Raw genomic sequence first — 16,865 nt, 5'->3', positions numbered from 1 at the left:
ACAAGTGTTTAAGACTCAGCTTCAGGTGGCAACTCCAATTTTACTCGCTACCCTGCACGATTCTTCCTATTAACTGCTACTGCTTATTGAGGTCCCTGAGAACAATTGCTACCCCTTCTTTCTGAAATGACATGCAGGTTGTTTGAAAAAGTAGAATAAAAAGAGAGAGAGAGAGAATGCCAAGGGACACTGCGCTTATCCTCCTAAAAGCAAATTCAAAGGTATCATAATTTAAATAGAAAGTGACTGTAGCTCACATTTGCCCACATGCTTTTTATTAAATTATTGAAAGCCTTTTTTTTTCTCTGCATTTTTTAATTCTCAACTCCAATGTATATTTTCCATGTATTTGCATCGAATGAGAAAAAACTCCCCAAAGATTGCATACCAAACAGCATCGCCTCTTGTTCCCTGAGATTGATGTAGGTTTATGAGGAAATCCAGCATGCAATTTTCAAAACCTGCAGGTTCATTGTAAGTTAAACCATGTGGCCTCCACTCAAATCATTCCTTCCCTTCAAAATCACTCGTCAGAACTCCCAATTGCCCTGCTCCCTTGCATCTGTCTGCGCTGATCTGCTCCCGCCAAGCCCCAGCTCTGTGCCGGTGAAGCCACTGGGGGTGGCGGTCCACCAGCCATCTGGGGGACTCCTCTCATCACACTACAACGCCCTCCCAAACACTGAGCTTTACCTATCTGTCTTTTACTCTTTTTATTTCAGATAAGAAATTTTTTAATTAAAAAGGAAACTTTCTTCAATAAGAAATACAGAGAGTGTTTTAAGCGTGCATCCAAATCACCTGGAGGGCTCGATAAAAATACAGATTTCTGGCTTCATTCTAGAACTTTGGAATCAGACTATCGATGGGTATGTAGGGATTTGCAGTTTAAATTTGAGAACTTCTTATAGGGGCACTGATGTTATTATGTCATTAGGAGAGTTAGGAAAATACGATCAAAAAGATACAGTTCTTTTCATAACAAAACCCAACTATTTCAGAAGTTTGTATTGCTGAATGGATAAATGAGAAGCAAGAATACCCAGCCTCAAGCCAAAGTCAAAATTTTAAGCGCTATATGCAACGTGTCCTCAGTAAATTTAAAAAAGAAAGAACAATAGAAAACGCAGCTTTGGATTCATTGCCTGATTTTTAAATACAGCCATGTAGCTTTGTGCAAAGTCTGAGGGCCAGACATCATTGTTTGAAGATGACATATGACCTTAATTCTCAGATAAAAGAAATAAAAATACAACTTGGGTAAAGAATTTGCTGTCCATTTTGAAATCTTTTCTTGGGTCATTTTCACTTAGCTTAGGCCTCATTTACCTCGGGATTTGCACAGGATCCTTCTGGAGGGCCTCAGGGCTGTTAAATGACAACCTAAAAGCCAATTTAGGTTTAGCGCGTTTAACCAGGCGATCCTACGGTTTCACTTGGAAGGAAAGCCGCTGCTCTGCCAGGAAGTCCGTACTAGGAGGCCGAAGGGCTTTACTGGCGCCAGAGGGGCGCGTTTGGGAGGATGCGGGGATTAACACGTCCACGCTGCCCCGCGCTGGGAGCCGCCAAGAAGCAAAGACGACACCTGAAACGCAATATTGCACGACCCTCCTGTGTATTAATTCGCGCTTTCTGGGGGAGCTTGTCTTTGAATATAAAAACAATCACTCCAAAATCACGTTGAGGACGTGTACGCGTTGAGAAGAGTCATGGCAGAAATCAGGCTGGTTTGTAACCTACAGAACCAGCCAGGAGGCTCCCTCTTGGGCCTTGTTTCTTAAATGCCAGAATTACTTGATTTGTCCAGCCTGAGACTGAGTGTTTTCCTTAGTAGAAAAAGAGAAGGGGCACTTACGATGCATTTCTCAATATTTTTATAGAAAGTCTTATTTCAGCCAAAAACTGTATTCTCAATCTGTGACCGCCCCTTCGGTGACTTACAGTGTTACTATGTCACGTGACCACACTCAGCGAGGCCTGGAGTCTTTCCGTGACCCCTGGATTCTTGACAGTACGAGGGCGTGGTTCAGAGAAATAAGAGAGCAAGGGATTTTCCTTCAAGGATGCGGAGGTATACCGTGCCTGTAAAAAAAATTATCACGTTCACTTACATTTCTGTAGATAAATCTGAGAAAAGAGGTATACGTGACAGGGCATGGAAAAAGACAAGGGGGCAGGGCAGGCAAAGATTGTTCAGTGGGGTAATGAGTAGAACAAATGGCTGATTGCTAATGTAATAGGCTCTAGAATGGAGAGTCTCTGCTCACAGTGTGGTGCGAGGGTCAGCATCGTCAGCATCACCCGTCGCCTTGTGAGAGCTGCAGCATCGTGGGCCTCGCCCTAGACCTACTGAAGCAGACCGTGTATTGTAACTAGATGCCCAGGTGGATCACGTGCATGTTAAACTTTGAGGTGCTCTGCTCTAGAAATGACAGCAGAGAGCAGGACAAGTAGGGATATGGGCCTCGAGCTCCTGAAAATATTTCAGATTACATTTCTAGAGGAAGGAAGGTAAAGGAAGAGTTTGAGTAGGGGAGTTATTTTAGAAAGAGTAATATGCTATTGCATCTTAGTATTTAGAAATATATGTTATATGCATATTAGATAACATAAAAAGAATTAGAATCCTATCGAGCTCATTCATTTGACAGCCACGTAGGATAAATAATTTAAGAAGTATTTAAATGTATCATGCTTTATCCTATATTTTCTTTTATACTAATTCCTAAAGAGTAACAGGAATCCTTGCCCCTAGTTTCCAGGAAGCTAAATAGTCCCCGGAATGTCATTCTCAGTCACCGTTTTATCAAACAGCAATTCGACAGAGCCTCACTCCCTAGATGAGGACACAAAATACACGTCAACCTAGTCAGCCCCTAAAAGAACCTATCGCAAAACTGTGATAACATCATGAAAAGCAAGAAGCACCACAGAAAGGTTGGAGGGAAATTTGGGTGTGAGAAAGAGAAGACCAGAAATCATACATGTGTCCCCTGCTATCCAAATTCAGGAACTTGATGAATTCTGATAGCAGGGGATGCTTGCACTGTCACAGAACTCTGGGTAAGAGAGAGGCAATGGTGGAGGGAACGTAACCAGTGCCGTTTACCTAGAAGTTCACTGACAGAGAATAGATAGAATGTCAAGATAAGATTTACCCCAGCCATCCTTCCTATTTATGGATCATGATAATGATTTATTGTTACAGCAGTATGATCCAGAACTCGAGTATGAAGTTGTGAGCTTTTTATCTGTAGCTTCTTTTCCTCTGTGCCTTTAGTCCTTTTCACATGAATAAGTCCTCTCTTAGTTAGAGGCGACCATACCGGAATCTTCTGTAGTTGTGGATAGAATTGGTGTGGGAAACCAACTATTGAGGACTGTTACCTATGCTAATCATACCTCACTCAGCCACTGCGTAGAACAATTTTCCTGCCTCAACTGACACACCACACTAATTCCTTCAACCTGACTTACTCATATGCAAGGCTGGTACCACCTGTGGCCAATGATAGCAGCTCATCTAACTTGAAGCACGTGCCCAGCTAACAACCATCTCTGAGTTTGCTATCAGTTCCATAAGCTTCATATTAATAGTCATCACTGTAGAGCCTCGTGAAGATCCATTTCTTTGCTGGCGGTACACTACAAGAGGCAGTCTAGAAGGCCACCTAAGAAGCTGTGTCATCTGAGCAAGCTGCTTGACGCCTCCTTGGGCCCCAGTTCCCTCATGTGTAATATGGGGATAATACTCATGCCTACTTCATAGAGTTGCTATGAGGATTAAATGATGTGTGTGCTTGTGTGTGCATGCACACACAGTACCTGGCACATAGTAAGTGCTGTGTGGATTAGTTGTTAGTACTCTGAAATGCCGGCTCCCCCAATATTAGTAACACAACCTGTCAACAAGACAGAGCTGAGTTTATTGTTTACCTCGGTAAGAGAGAAGACCACCTCGGCAGAGATTTGACAGTGTCTTGAAGGGGGAAGGAAGCAAGGACAAATTTGTTGAGAAGTGAAACCTTGATTTATGGTGGGTCTTTCAGTTAGGGGTTTGATTAGAATTAGGTAAAGATTAGGACACAGTTGTCCAGTCCTGTGTTTTGATACTTTCCATTGAATATTTGGTGGGTCTTTAGGGAAGTTCTTGTATGAATAATCAAACCTTTTGCCTGGACAGGGTCTCCTGAAATAGTGATCATGTTAATGTAGATACTAACTTTTTTGTTGTTTCTGTGGGATTTGGGCAAGGATAGAGGGAGATGTAGAAGTGGGTAGTAGGAAGCTGCAGTCCTCAGTGTCAACCTGTGTATGTGGGTAGATGGTTTTGGAGGTGATTATTACTGTTTATTCTTCTCCTTAGTATTATTATTGTTACATTTCTTAGAATAGGTACAAATTAGCTCACTACCACATTAAATAGATTAGTAGGATAAACTATTTTTACACAGTCACCCAGGAAACATTAAGGCCTTGAGAAATCCGACAAAATAGAGGGATGTTCCTGGGAAGTCAGATCTGATAAAGTAGACTGTGGAGGACTCCGAGGGGGCTGGGAAGGAGTAGAATAGACAAAAGGGGTAGAGTAAACATAAAGGGTCAAGTAGACAGAAGATGTAGAGTAGACAGAAGGAGGAGAGGACACAGAAGGAATGGAGTCGACAGAAGGAGTAGAGCAGACAGAAGGAGAGGAGACAGAAGAGGGAGTGGAGACAGAAGAAGTAGAGTAGACAGAACAGGGAGAGTAGACAGAAAGAGTAGAGTCGACAGAAGGAGTAGAGGAGACAGAAGGAGTCGAGTAGACAGGAGGGGCCGAGTAGACAGAAGTAGCAGAGCAGACAGAAGAAAGAGAGCAGACCAAAGGGGGAGAGTAGACAGAAGGAGTAGTGGAGACAGAAGGAGTAGTGGAGACAGAAGGAGTAGAGGAGATAGAAGGGGTGGGATAGACAGCAGGGGGAGAATAAACAAAAGGAATGGAGTAGACAGAAGGGGTTGAGTAGACAGAAGGAGTAGAGTAGACAGAAGGGGAAGTGAGAGGATAAGAGAAACACACTGCCGGTGGCACAGTGTTTTTCCTAACCTCAGCCTGCTTTGTTCCAACATTTAATCATTACATTGGTTTGGTTCTTAGATGGCAACAAGCTTCAGCCCTTTTATTTGTTTCACTTTGTTTTTCCTATGTAGCCGTTAGGGTATCTGACAGATCCTTTGAGACAGACATCCATCGTACGCAGCATTCTCAGAAATAGGAGTGACATTTGCAGATAGCTACGTGTAGATCTAGTCAGGGAGGCGATGCAACTACAAGTGAACAGCAAGGGCTTCAGATCTGCCTTCACATCCCGTCTCTGCCACGTACTGGCTAGGTGGCCTTGGACATGTAGTTTAACCTCCCTCAACTTCCCTTTCCTCATCTATAAGCTAAGACCACAAGATCTACTTGCAGGGATGTTAGAAAGAGGTAATTATTAGCAAACAGTTCTCAGTAAATTATAGTTATATGAGAAGGCGCAGATGCGCTTTGTATTTTATAGCTTATGTCTATCTATGCACTCTTGTGACATATACCACTATATAGTAGTCGTGAATTATGTATTATATAAGCACAAATTAGTAATTGAAATATATGCCATTTGTTTTAGGTAAAACTAATTCCTTATTAATTATACGTACGCTCAAAATCACAGAATTTAGCTTTAATTCTCAATTATAACTGATCACAGTACCTAAAATTTCACCTACCTAGCAAGTAATCCTATTCTTATTTATACGCAAGGCATTCAATTTTTATATTAATTATTCTCATTCATTTCTACAGATAATATTTGCTTTTGAGCATTTTCCATTTTCATAATACCATAAATTCCAGATTATCAAAAAAATCGTTCATTATCCCGAAACATTTTTTTAATCACTCTTTCAGCTATGGCACTTTTAAAAGGAAAACTTATTTTAGCTTATAATCTACTTATTATAGCAAATAAATACCAGATCCACATGCTTGACTAGAGGAATTGATTGATAAAATGGATTTCAGAGGCTACAATAATAAAGTAATTAAAGGGAACTGCAATTCTAATTTCAAATTTTACAAAAGTGTTGCTTTTTTCTTTTTGGATGTCTGTTTGTTAGTTAACAGCCTAACTATGTTTTTCGTCTCTGATTTTCATTTAAGATAAAATTTTCCCCAAAGAGGTTTACAATGAAAAGGGATAAAATTGGCATTAAAAAAAATGGTGTTTTGGAACACATATAATATGTTTCACTTTAACACTCTGCTGAAACTGAATAGCATCAGTGTCTTTTCTCCTTCTCTTCCTTTCCATGGTGCCAAACGAGCCCATACATCCAGGTAGCCTTCAGATACAGCGTCAGAGAGCCCCATTTCTATCACTCCCTGATGATGAACGAGGATCTTCTTCTAAACAAATAAGCACTTCAGAGGGTTCCCCTTGACAGGGCTGTTAATCCAGAGAGCGTGCCTTATCGCCGCAGAATTCAAGGGCTGAAGTTTTACAGGATCCCTGCACTGCCTGGCTCTTGGGCAGCTGTCTGGAAGCTGCATGGCACATGGCCGCCCTTTTCAAAGAACAGCCAGGCTCTGCCCTTCTCTTCAATGTTCTCTCTGTTTCCAGATCTGATCATCAGCTAACTTGGGATTTTTCTCTTAGCAAATTGAAATCCTTTATATTATACATGCAGCAAGTGGTTAATATGCTACATTAACAAAGCTTTCATTTTGTCTCCAGAAAAGCAACTTGCCAACATAAATTCTCATGCATGCAAAGCAAATACAAGACAGGCAGGTTAAGTGACTGGTCTTGGTCTTACAAGAGCAGAACTAGAAACACCATCTCTGGATTCCAGCATGTGAAACAGAGACAATTTCCACCTCTTATCAGCAATGTGTAAATTTCTTACCAAAACTCTCTGGCTCTTGACTTTGCTTCCATTGACCTCTAGACTAAAGGTCAGCATTTCTTTTACATTCCAGAAGCTATTAGGAATCAACTTCAACTTATATTCCTGTTAAGAATTGATGAGTTGACCTTAATTCAATGAGGTTCAACAAATCTCAGTAGCATCTCTCCTAATATGTGTCCAGATGATGATGAAGTCAGAAAGAGGACTTTTTAGCTAGCATCCACTCTCTTGATATTTTTAAAGTACCAATATATATATTTTTTCAATAAAAGTAAAAAGCTAAAAATCAGTTTTGCCTCTGTAAATGATTAGCAGCCTCTCCAGAACTCCTTCTAACCTACTCTATTCTTCCAGTCCCACAGTGAGTACCGCAGGAGATATGCAGAAATAAAGAATGCATATTTTTTATCCCAGTCACAAGCCTTATGTCTTAAAAGGTTTAGGAAAGGCATGTGACAAAGCCTGTTTGAAAAGCAGAGCATAATGTGTTTTCAGTTTATAAATTATAAAATATTCAAAAGCACAGGCTAACACCAAGGAATGGTTACTGCTCAATATCTGGAACTGTTTTTTCTTTCTTTCTCTTATCTCCTTGGTTTCTCTTTTTTCCCATTAAGAACAAAATGCAAATAAAATACAAATGAAATGCCTTAGGCCTGAGAAAATAAGAAGGAAAACAACTGTGCCAAAAAGAGAAAGAATATGGGGGTCTCTGAATGCTTATCAAACAAATTGTTTAATCATAGGATTTTTTAATTGACCAGTTCCTAGGATGTTATTTTCTAATTTGCATGTTGCTTAAATATTAAATTTTACAACCCTATGGTTAAGCAAAACAGACATACTATTTTGTATTTTGTTTTCAATTTCCGGCAGAAAGAGACTAAAAATTATAGTTTATAAATAATGCTGTTCAGTGAAGAAAGCTTGCTACATTATTTCAACCCAGAATTGCCGCCCAGTAGATATTACACAAAATGGGGACTCAACTCTCAACATCTGATTAGATTATGTCATAGTGTTTGCTAAGAAGGAAGAGCTGGAATATGCTCTATCACGATGATAATATTGAGCTTCCTAATACTCAGAATCTGTGTGGGTAGCAATTTAAGCCTTAAATTGGGATCTGCAGGCCTTTCTGAAGATTCAATACAAATGAAAGATTAAGTGAATCATGTTAAAATGGCTCAAGAAGATTCCACACTAGAAGGAGAGCCCAGTGTTTTCAGGTTTCATAGAAACCCATATATATGCATGTCAGATCTAATTGAAAAGTTTAAAATCTTAGGAAGGATCAATTCTACTGTAATGCTCACAGAGAGAGTTTTTAGATTCACATAATACCCTTTCATTCAAATTCCGTGGCAGGGTTTTTTAAAATTATTTATGTTATTATGAACTATAAAAAGGGAAAATATTATGTAAGTCTCAGTGTAACTAAATCATAGTAAAATATTGCAAGCAGAAAGTTAAGCATAAGCCCCAACCTCTCCTACCCTGTGCCCCCTCAACACTTTATTTTGTGGCTAGGTCATACTTTTCTTAGACTATCTTCAATCTTCATGGCAAGGAAAAATGTTCCCCTCAAGTTATAAGACTATATAAGTACGTTGTTATGATAGTTATATTTATCAAAAAAGTCTGTTAAATATATTTTTGACCTAACTTGAGACTCAATTCAAAACATCACCATGATATATCTATCATTGTAATTCTTTATATATTTCATGGAGAATTCAACAAATAGATGGAAATATATTATTTTTAATGTCAAGCATAAAAACTATATTATAATACAGTAAGTATTAAAAGGAGAAAGAACTTAATTTCTAGATAGATTTTAATCAATGCCCCCTGTATCAAGATGGACGATGTTGCTGAAAGATACAGGTAAATGTACCTAAGCTAAATATACAAAGGAGAATCTTAAGAGAGATTAGATAAATGAGGGACGATTCAAAAGAAAAGTAAAATATGAATTAGAGGATTGATTTATTCAATTTCAAATGCCTTGGCTTCAGAAGGTTATGACAAGAAGTCGACTATCATTTTTAAAAAGAAAGGAAAGAAAAATTTATCTTCAGAAATAGAAGCTTTTTAAAATTGAAGTAGAGATGATGAAAATTAAAGGAACAAATCTTTTCTAAGCAATGGAAAAGATTTCAAAATAATGCCTCAGACAAACCAGTCACAGAGCTGTGAGTTTAGAACCTTCAAATTTTGTAGTGGAAATAAAAGGATATCTTATAAGACACTTATCTTTGCTCTTAAGTGTCTTTCTATAGTCTTAGCTCTATTCTGTTGAATAAATTAAATCTTATGAGGAAATCTCGTTTCTTAAAAGAATTGCTATGTCTATCTTAAGTGAGTTTACAGTCCCTTATCTTAGAATAAATAAGTGATTGGAGAGTTATACTCCAGTCAATGACATTTTCCTGGGAAATTAAGTGAAGACAAAGAGTTGAGCTTGAGATGTTTGGATAGAGCAGAATCTCTCAGGCTTTTCATAGGGTGTATTCCTTTCCAATAATCAGGCAGATGTACATCTCAATTGCTCTTTATTTCTGCATATCTATTGACTAGGGCATTCTGCTAAGGAACAAACACAATAGCATCCATGAAAGAGCTATCAAGTGTGATGTAACTGCCCCATAGAGAGATTGTGTTCTTGTTTTCCTCCCTCTGTTATCTCACTAGACAAATCTCTCCGGCCTTTAATTGCAGCCTTGACTGTGCAATAATTAACAGTTTGGGTTGGGGGAAGGGTCTTTTAAAAAAAACTATGTAATAGAGTAGATGTTTTTACCATATACCTCAAGTTAGTATGGAATTGATTTGTAAAATAGAAATTGCTTGGCAACTGTCATTTAATGGTCTGCTTGGACACTGCCGGAAAGCATTTACATTGATTGTTTTTTAAAAAGAATGTATAAAGTTGATTTATTTGATATCAGAGTCTCCTCACATTTATTGCTAGATACAACATGTGTAGCTGCATAGTACCTTATCTTCTTTTTGAAAAAGATCAACTAAAGTGAAAGAGATTCTCCCTTTGTAGTTCCCCCCAAAATAAACATTAACTCCTGCATCAGAGACAGGAGGATGAGGACAGGCTCCCAGTGCAGTTTGTAGCGTACGTGACATGCAGGCTGCTCCTAAGAAGCTCAGATTAGAGAATTCCCTTTAATACTGAAGTCACATAAACCCCAGATGAGATAATTCACTGGGCTTTCATCAGTTACACTAATATCTCATTTTATCACAGGACAAAGTAAATGAATTGAACAACAAAGTTCTCCAAAATAAAATGAGAAACTGACTTCATAATATAGCAACAGGGCTTGCTGTCAGACCAGACCTAGTTTAAATGCTTACGAAAAGGAACAGCTCAATATTATAAAATAGTTTAGCAAGAATAAAGTAAAAACAAATAGTGTTCTCCATGAACACCTTTTAATGGTGTGATGACAATATTAAGAAAGTTTATTCCAAAGGAAGACTCGACATAGTGGAGATTTATTTTCTTAAGGAGATGTTATGAGGTTATATCTCTTCATATGTATGAAAATTCTAGGCTTGATCCAGTTTGTTTTTATATTGTAAAATAAAATTGTGATTTTAAAATAATATGTAATTTTTATCACTAAACTTTTTCCTAGATGTGTGTGTCTGTGTGTACATCTGTGTGTGCATGCATGTGTTAGTTGATCAAGGTTAGAGAATATAATAGTTTCTACTTAGTAACACAATCTAAGAATTAATTTTTTATTTCATTCTGTCTTAAACATGAGTTGTGATATGAGATTATGAAATATGATCTCAACTTCTCATCAAATTTGGCCTTGCTTAAATAAACCTCCTGGGCCTAGAGGAAGTAAAGGTGGGTCAGATGTCAGGTCCAAAAAGAGGCTAAACTATCTCTCCTTGCTGACCCCCATGATGTTTAAACCATCCTTGGTTTCAAGGACCATGTGAATCCACGGTTTCAGAACTGAAAAGTCAAAGTGTCATGTACTAAAACACAAGAAATACAGGTCCAAAATTTACTAGGCGGGCTCAGACTGCCTACATAATTTGCGGGACCCAGTGCAAAATGAAAATGTGGGGGAAGAGCAGAGCATTAAATGAACTCCAAGTCCTGTGTGAGTGCACAGGTCACACCACACATCCATGAAACGAGCCCTGGGGGTGCTGCAACGTGTAAGTGAGGAATAGCTTAATTTGCTACGAGTAACTTCCCCATACTTCATATTATTCCCCATCAAATAGTCTTAAAGCACAAATCTACATCTACATTGACTGGATATGCATCCAGAGACCTTTTACCTGGCCTCTGTTTGTGTGGCTTCATATCTTTATGACATGGAGTGAACAGCTTGGCGCCACGTTGCTGTTACCCATTAACCATTCCTGTTTTCCTAATCATCTTTGACTCCATCGTTCTCTGTCCTATCTGTTATTGTCTTCGGAAAAGAGATGTGAGGTTTCCTTAGCCTGTTCTGGTTTACATGACATGATTTGTGTCTCTGCCTACGAGAGTTTCTCAAATGAACCCTGTGCATTATCTTCTTTCCCCAGCCCCTCCTCCTCTGAAGAAAGAAGAAAAAGGTCATACATCTGTAAAATGACAGCACTTATGAAAAATGAGAGTTTGGCCCACATGGCTCTCATCAGACACAGACTCATCTGCTGTGCCACAGACACTGCTCATTTCCTTCAGAATCAGACTACAGTTAAAAACAGGAAACACCTAATAAATTGCCTGGTCTATCAAATTAACAAAGCATAAAGAAACTTTCTAGGTAATCAATGAGTATTGCTGGCTTTAAAAAATGCAAGTGTCAAACATAAGGAGCATAGAAATGCGACCACACTTTTCTCCATAAAACAACTTTAAAATGTCAACCTTAAGTTAAATTTAGAAATAAAGAAACTGCTCAGAGAAGGTATGAAAAAATGAATTTCTACCTAATTTTCAGTCACAGATGAACTTAGAGTATTTCAAAGCAATGAGAGATTTTTATCATATATTCATTGTGCTAGGATTTTTAGGCATACACATTTTTTAAAAAATAGGGTAAATTAAATATATGATAACCATACAAGTGACAGAATTCTCAAGGTAATCTCCTTTTGTGTGAAATTAATCAATCTCATTTTTTTAATGGGAAAACAATCAGTATTATGAAAAATCTTTTCATAGCAAAATCTAATTACTAAGAGCTTCTTGTTTTCATATATTCTTGCCTAGAATGAAATCAGTACTAATAAACTATGAAGCAACAGGATACTTTCCTGAGCTATATTTTGGATAACAAAAATACAATGAAATTTGGCAAAAAATATGCTATGCAATTACAACCCTTCCCACCCCTGCTTCTAAAAAATCCTTTCACCATGAGAAAAATAGAGGGTAGAAGTCTGAAAAGACCCTGCCCTCATTTCCTTCAAACCCTTTTGAAGTCTAATCTCTCTAAGACTTCTGTGTTCTGGGTTTCATTCCTATCCTTAAAACAAGCTTCTAGGAAAACATCAGGGAAATAAAAACTTTTCAGAATTGGCAAGAAGAACATCCCTTAAATTCTTAAGTTTGAATGCACTCATTAGGAAAACAACCTTTATTTCCAGAAAGAATTCAACTGCTCTGTCCCTCAGAAGTGACAAAATGTTTCTACCACCACTTAAAGACATTTTGCTATTGAAATCAAGAGCCTATGCCACCAAGAGTATTTGTCCTGTGCTTGAGTGACCCCTTCAGGTGCTGTATTGAAAAGACTATTCTATGCACAGAGTGGGAAAGGTTGCCCTGACACAGCATATGAAAGCTAAGAATTTTCAGAAAAATTTCAATGGAGTAATTCATTCAAAAGTTCCCTGAGAATAATAATGATTTTAAACAATCTTCTTTAAAAAATGCTTCCTCCAACAATGCATTTCATATACCGTTCATATATATTAACCAAGAAACAAATTTTGAATACTATGTGCAAAAAACGATGCTAAAAATAAGATAAACATAGTACTCAGAATACAATATCAGGTCCTATTTCAAATAATCCATGCTCTGACCCTATACAAATACTAGAATTTATTAAATAATGTATCTGACCCTATACAAATACTAGAATTTATCAAATAATGTATCTGGATCTTTTCCCAAAAAATATGGTTAGTACTACAGTGAGAGATATAATAATGCATAATTCCTGCCATTCAGAAGTTTGGAATTAAATTGCCAACTGCATGAAAAAAAAATTAATAAGTAAGTAAGAATTGTCCAGGAACACATGATAATTTCTTGATCTTCATAGCCTCAGATAAAATGTCTACGGCCACCTGAACACCAGGCTGGCAGGAAAAAGCAAATGTTTGGAACTGAGATCATTGGCAATCTGTGAAAAGCGAAATGACTTTGGAGCTGGACCCAAGCAGAATTACCAACAATCCAAACTAAATGCCTGACGGGGGGCTCATGAACTGGGGTTCCACTCAAGCTCACAACATGCAAAGTGCCCTCTAGAAGGCAGGGTCCTAATGAAGTGAATCTGGAAAGTGGCAGTACCTATCTGTGGCAAGAAGTATCTTGCACCAGGGGTAGAAGCAGAAGATGGGATGAGGCAATGTCTCAGTGGGCGTGGCTGGGTGTTACATTTGACCGCAACTTCTCAGAAATAAAGGGGCAGTGAGGGTAGCACAAATCAGCCCGGTGTTCAGGTCAAGATTTCCTTTTGGATATTTGGACTATAAACTAGTAGTCACAGATCCACATGGAGTGGCTGGGAAGAGGCAAGCTGGTGGGCTATTAGGGCTCAGCTACTGAACACCAGGTTCAAGGTTGAGGGCAACAGAGTGGTTCCTTATCCCTTCTTCATGGCAAGACTTAGGATCCTTAATAATTAGTCAAAGTCGATTTTCATTGCCTCAGCAACTGTGCCAAATATCGGACAAACTGGACAAGCAGGAACAGACACACAGAGAGATTTGGTTAGGGTCTTTGAGTGAGAATGAGATTTTGGAAAGGGAGCAGAGGAATGTGGGGATTGTTTGTGGGGGAGGAGTGATATTTCACGCTGTATTTAGGAAGTAAAACCTGTTTATTGTGCATTCTGCCAACCATTAACCTCAATAATCAACACTTTAATACATGAATGGTATAAAAATCATTAGCATATAAATGATATATAGAGACAATAAAGATCTTCAAATGTGTCATGAATGATTTTAAATAATTTTTTAATTAAATTCTTTGTTAAAAATATAGTTTTTACGTTAAACAGAGTTAGAGATTACTTGAACCTCTTAAATAGATCCCAAATCTTTGCCACTAAATTTCATACATCATATGACTTTGTATCCATGGCTCTGTCCTGCTAACACTTTTAACAATTATTTTGCAGAACACGTAAAGACATCCTCGTCAAAACTGTTGAAGCTAAGCAGATTGGGTTACACACCTAATATAAAATAGGTGGATGGTTAAAATAAGATTAAACATTATCTTGATAGACATAAAAATGAGCCCAAACTTCAAATATGAAATTGAACATCCCTAGATATAATGTCCTTCCTTAAAGTTAAAGAATAATTCAATATTCTTAGATGAAAACTAAAAATTGTACTGATTTAGTTCTCTGACATGTATTTGTATATTTAACGTTATTCAAATAAAAATATAGTTTGGGATGAAGGTGAGGGGATCTGACAAAGTTATAGATTTTCTGAATGAATAAATACATAATAATTGACATTTTTTAAAAAGAATGATGTTTGGGGGCCGGTCCAGTGGCTCAGCAGTTAAGTGCACACATTCTGCTTTGGCGGCCCAGGGTTCGCTGGTTCAGATCCCGGGTGTGGACATGGCACCGCTTGGTAAACCATGCTGTGGTAGGCGTCCCACATGTAAAGTAGAGGAAGATGGGCACAGATGTTAGCTCAGGTGCAGTCTTCCTCAGCAAAAAAGAGGAGGATTGGCGGCAGATGATGGCTCAGGGCTAATCTTCCTCAAAAAAAAAAAGAATGATGTTTGGAAATTTGTTCTATCAGCTGGTGAAAAATAATATAAAGCTACAGTAATCAAGTTGATATGGTCAAGTCCTTGCATATGCTCTTAATTGTTTGGGGATAAGTTCTTAGAAGTCAGAAAAACCTGTTATTTGACTCTGCTCGATAACTAAGTTCTCTTTTTTAAGTAGGGCTAATCAATGAATTATTCTTTGCAATCAAATATTCCCGCTGTTGGAATAATGTATTTTCTAGATTAGTAAATCTCTATAAAAAAATCTTTTGGACATTGACCTTTTTGAGTCATTCCTTCTGCTGCCACAAACTAAGCCTCCTCTATGAGACTTAAGGACACATTTGGGGCAATGTGTGCAACTGAAACAATTTACTTTGTGATCTTGCATCTCAACCCCTGTTTGCCCTCCATGACTTTTTCAAGAGAAAGTAAAACACTTTTTCAGTAAAAACCTGACCTAGAACCTGCTGAGTCCCGCCCACCTCTGCCATGAACTTCCAGAGACAGAAAACAAACTGCGGCTCAAAGAGAATCATGACTGCCAGGGTGAAACAGAAGATGCTTCACACACAGCATGCAACATCAGAGCCCCTCTGATGGTCCAGCCTTTGCCTGGATCTGCAGGATTACAGGAAGCAAAGAGAGAATGTTAAAGATAGAACTTGGAACACTTGCAGGAGAAACAGAATTCTCCACAATCTATGTTTAATTCTTATGTGAGGAAACCAAGATTCTGACGCAGACCAGTCAGTGAGGAGCCCACACTGCCATCGCCATCTGGCCAAGGCATCCACCCATTTTTAGTGAGCAAGGACCATCTTAACCACCCTGTTGGTTATCTGTATTTTGTGAACTATATGGTCCCATTAATTTAACTGTTAATTAACAGTGTACATTGCTCACTTCATTGTACATGTTCAGTTATTCTTAGCTAATCATTTTTATGAGCTATAATAAACTTCCAAGTAAAAATATCTCTTTCTAATAAATATCTTGAATGAGGTAAAAGTTATATTATTATTCAATTCAAGATTATACTTTAAAAAAACCCATAAACAAGTAAGCAATGTCCCTTATAGGATGCACCTTAAGAAAAATGATTTCTATAAGCCTGTGTCATGTGTTACATTAAAATGCTCTAAAATTGCATTACCCAATCCTGTCATGGACTCTCTGTAGTCCAAACTGGGTAGTTTTTAAATTGGCAAACAGTGCTTACGAGGCCAATGCGATAACATCAACATCCATTAAAGTACTGAGATTAAGTAACTTTAGGGTCTTTAGGTGTATGAATGTGGGCACATGTGCACGTGCATACAGGCAAACACACACACACAAATACATGAAAGTTACAGGAAAAACTATGTTAATCATTTAGTGCAATCCCTTACTACTTTTGGACAAAGCAAGCCAACACATATCATGCCAGCGTATTTTCATTGAACGAAAACATGTCCTTTTTCATTGTAGGTCTAAAGAAATACCAATTTGAAGTAGTAAATCATTTGAATCATAAAACATCCCAAGGAATTATAGGTTTATTTCTCTGGATACACGTAGCAACAACACTAAGATGCATTCTGTTAGGGATTCTTAGGAGTCAAATGAACCAAAGATCATGACTTGCTATGAACATATCAATTGTTTGCCTCACCTGGGTCTATTCTAAGTTTTTGAAAGCAGGACTGCTTAGTTGCAAGCAAACCAGCTAGTGTTATTAAACATTAAACAGCAAGTCTGTGCCAGGCCCTGTTCAAGTGCTTCACCCCACATTTATAGTCAATCCTCACAACAACCCTACGCAGCAGAGGTGAAAGTAAACTACGCAACCTGCCCAATATTATGCAGATAGCATTACGAAAAGCTAGGGCTGAATCTCAGGTATGCTTCAGAGCTCAAGTTCATTATCTGCTGCATCACG

General features: G+C 38.1%; 1 long non-coding RNA gene across 1 annotated transcript in view; it reads right to left on the bottom strand.

Moving 5' to 3' along the window:
* The window catches only part of LOC139081847 (uncharacterized), a 123,930-nt gene that overhangs the window by 62,954 nt on the left and 44,111 nt on the right, over window positions 1-16,865 (bottom strand). Inside the window, exon 5 of the long non-coding RNA XR_011537286.1 lies at window positions 1,942-2,082. This is a non-coding gene — a long non-coding RNA (uncharacterized lncRNA). The remainder of the gene's footprint in view (window positions 1-1,941; window positions 2,083-16,865) is intronic.

This window comes from Equus przewalskii, chromosome 2, assembly GCF_037783145.1.
Source record: "Equus przewalskii isolate Varuska chromosome 2, EquPr2, whole genome shotgun sequence".
Classification (NCBI taxonomy): Eukaryota; Metazoa; Chordata; class Mammalia; order Perissodactyla; family Equidae; genus Equus; species Equus przewalskii.
This window is presented reverse-complemented; position numbering and strand designations above follow the sequence as displayed.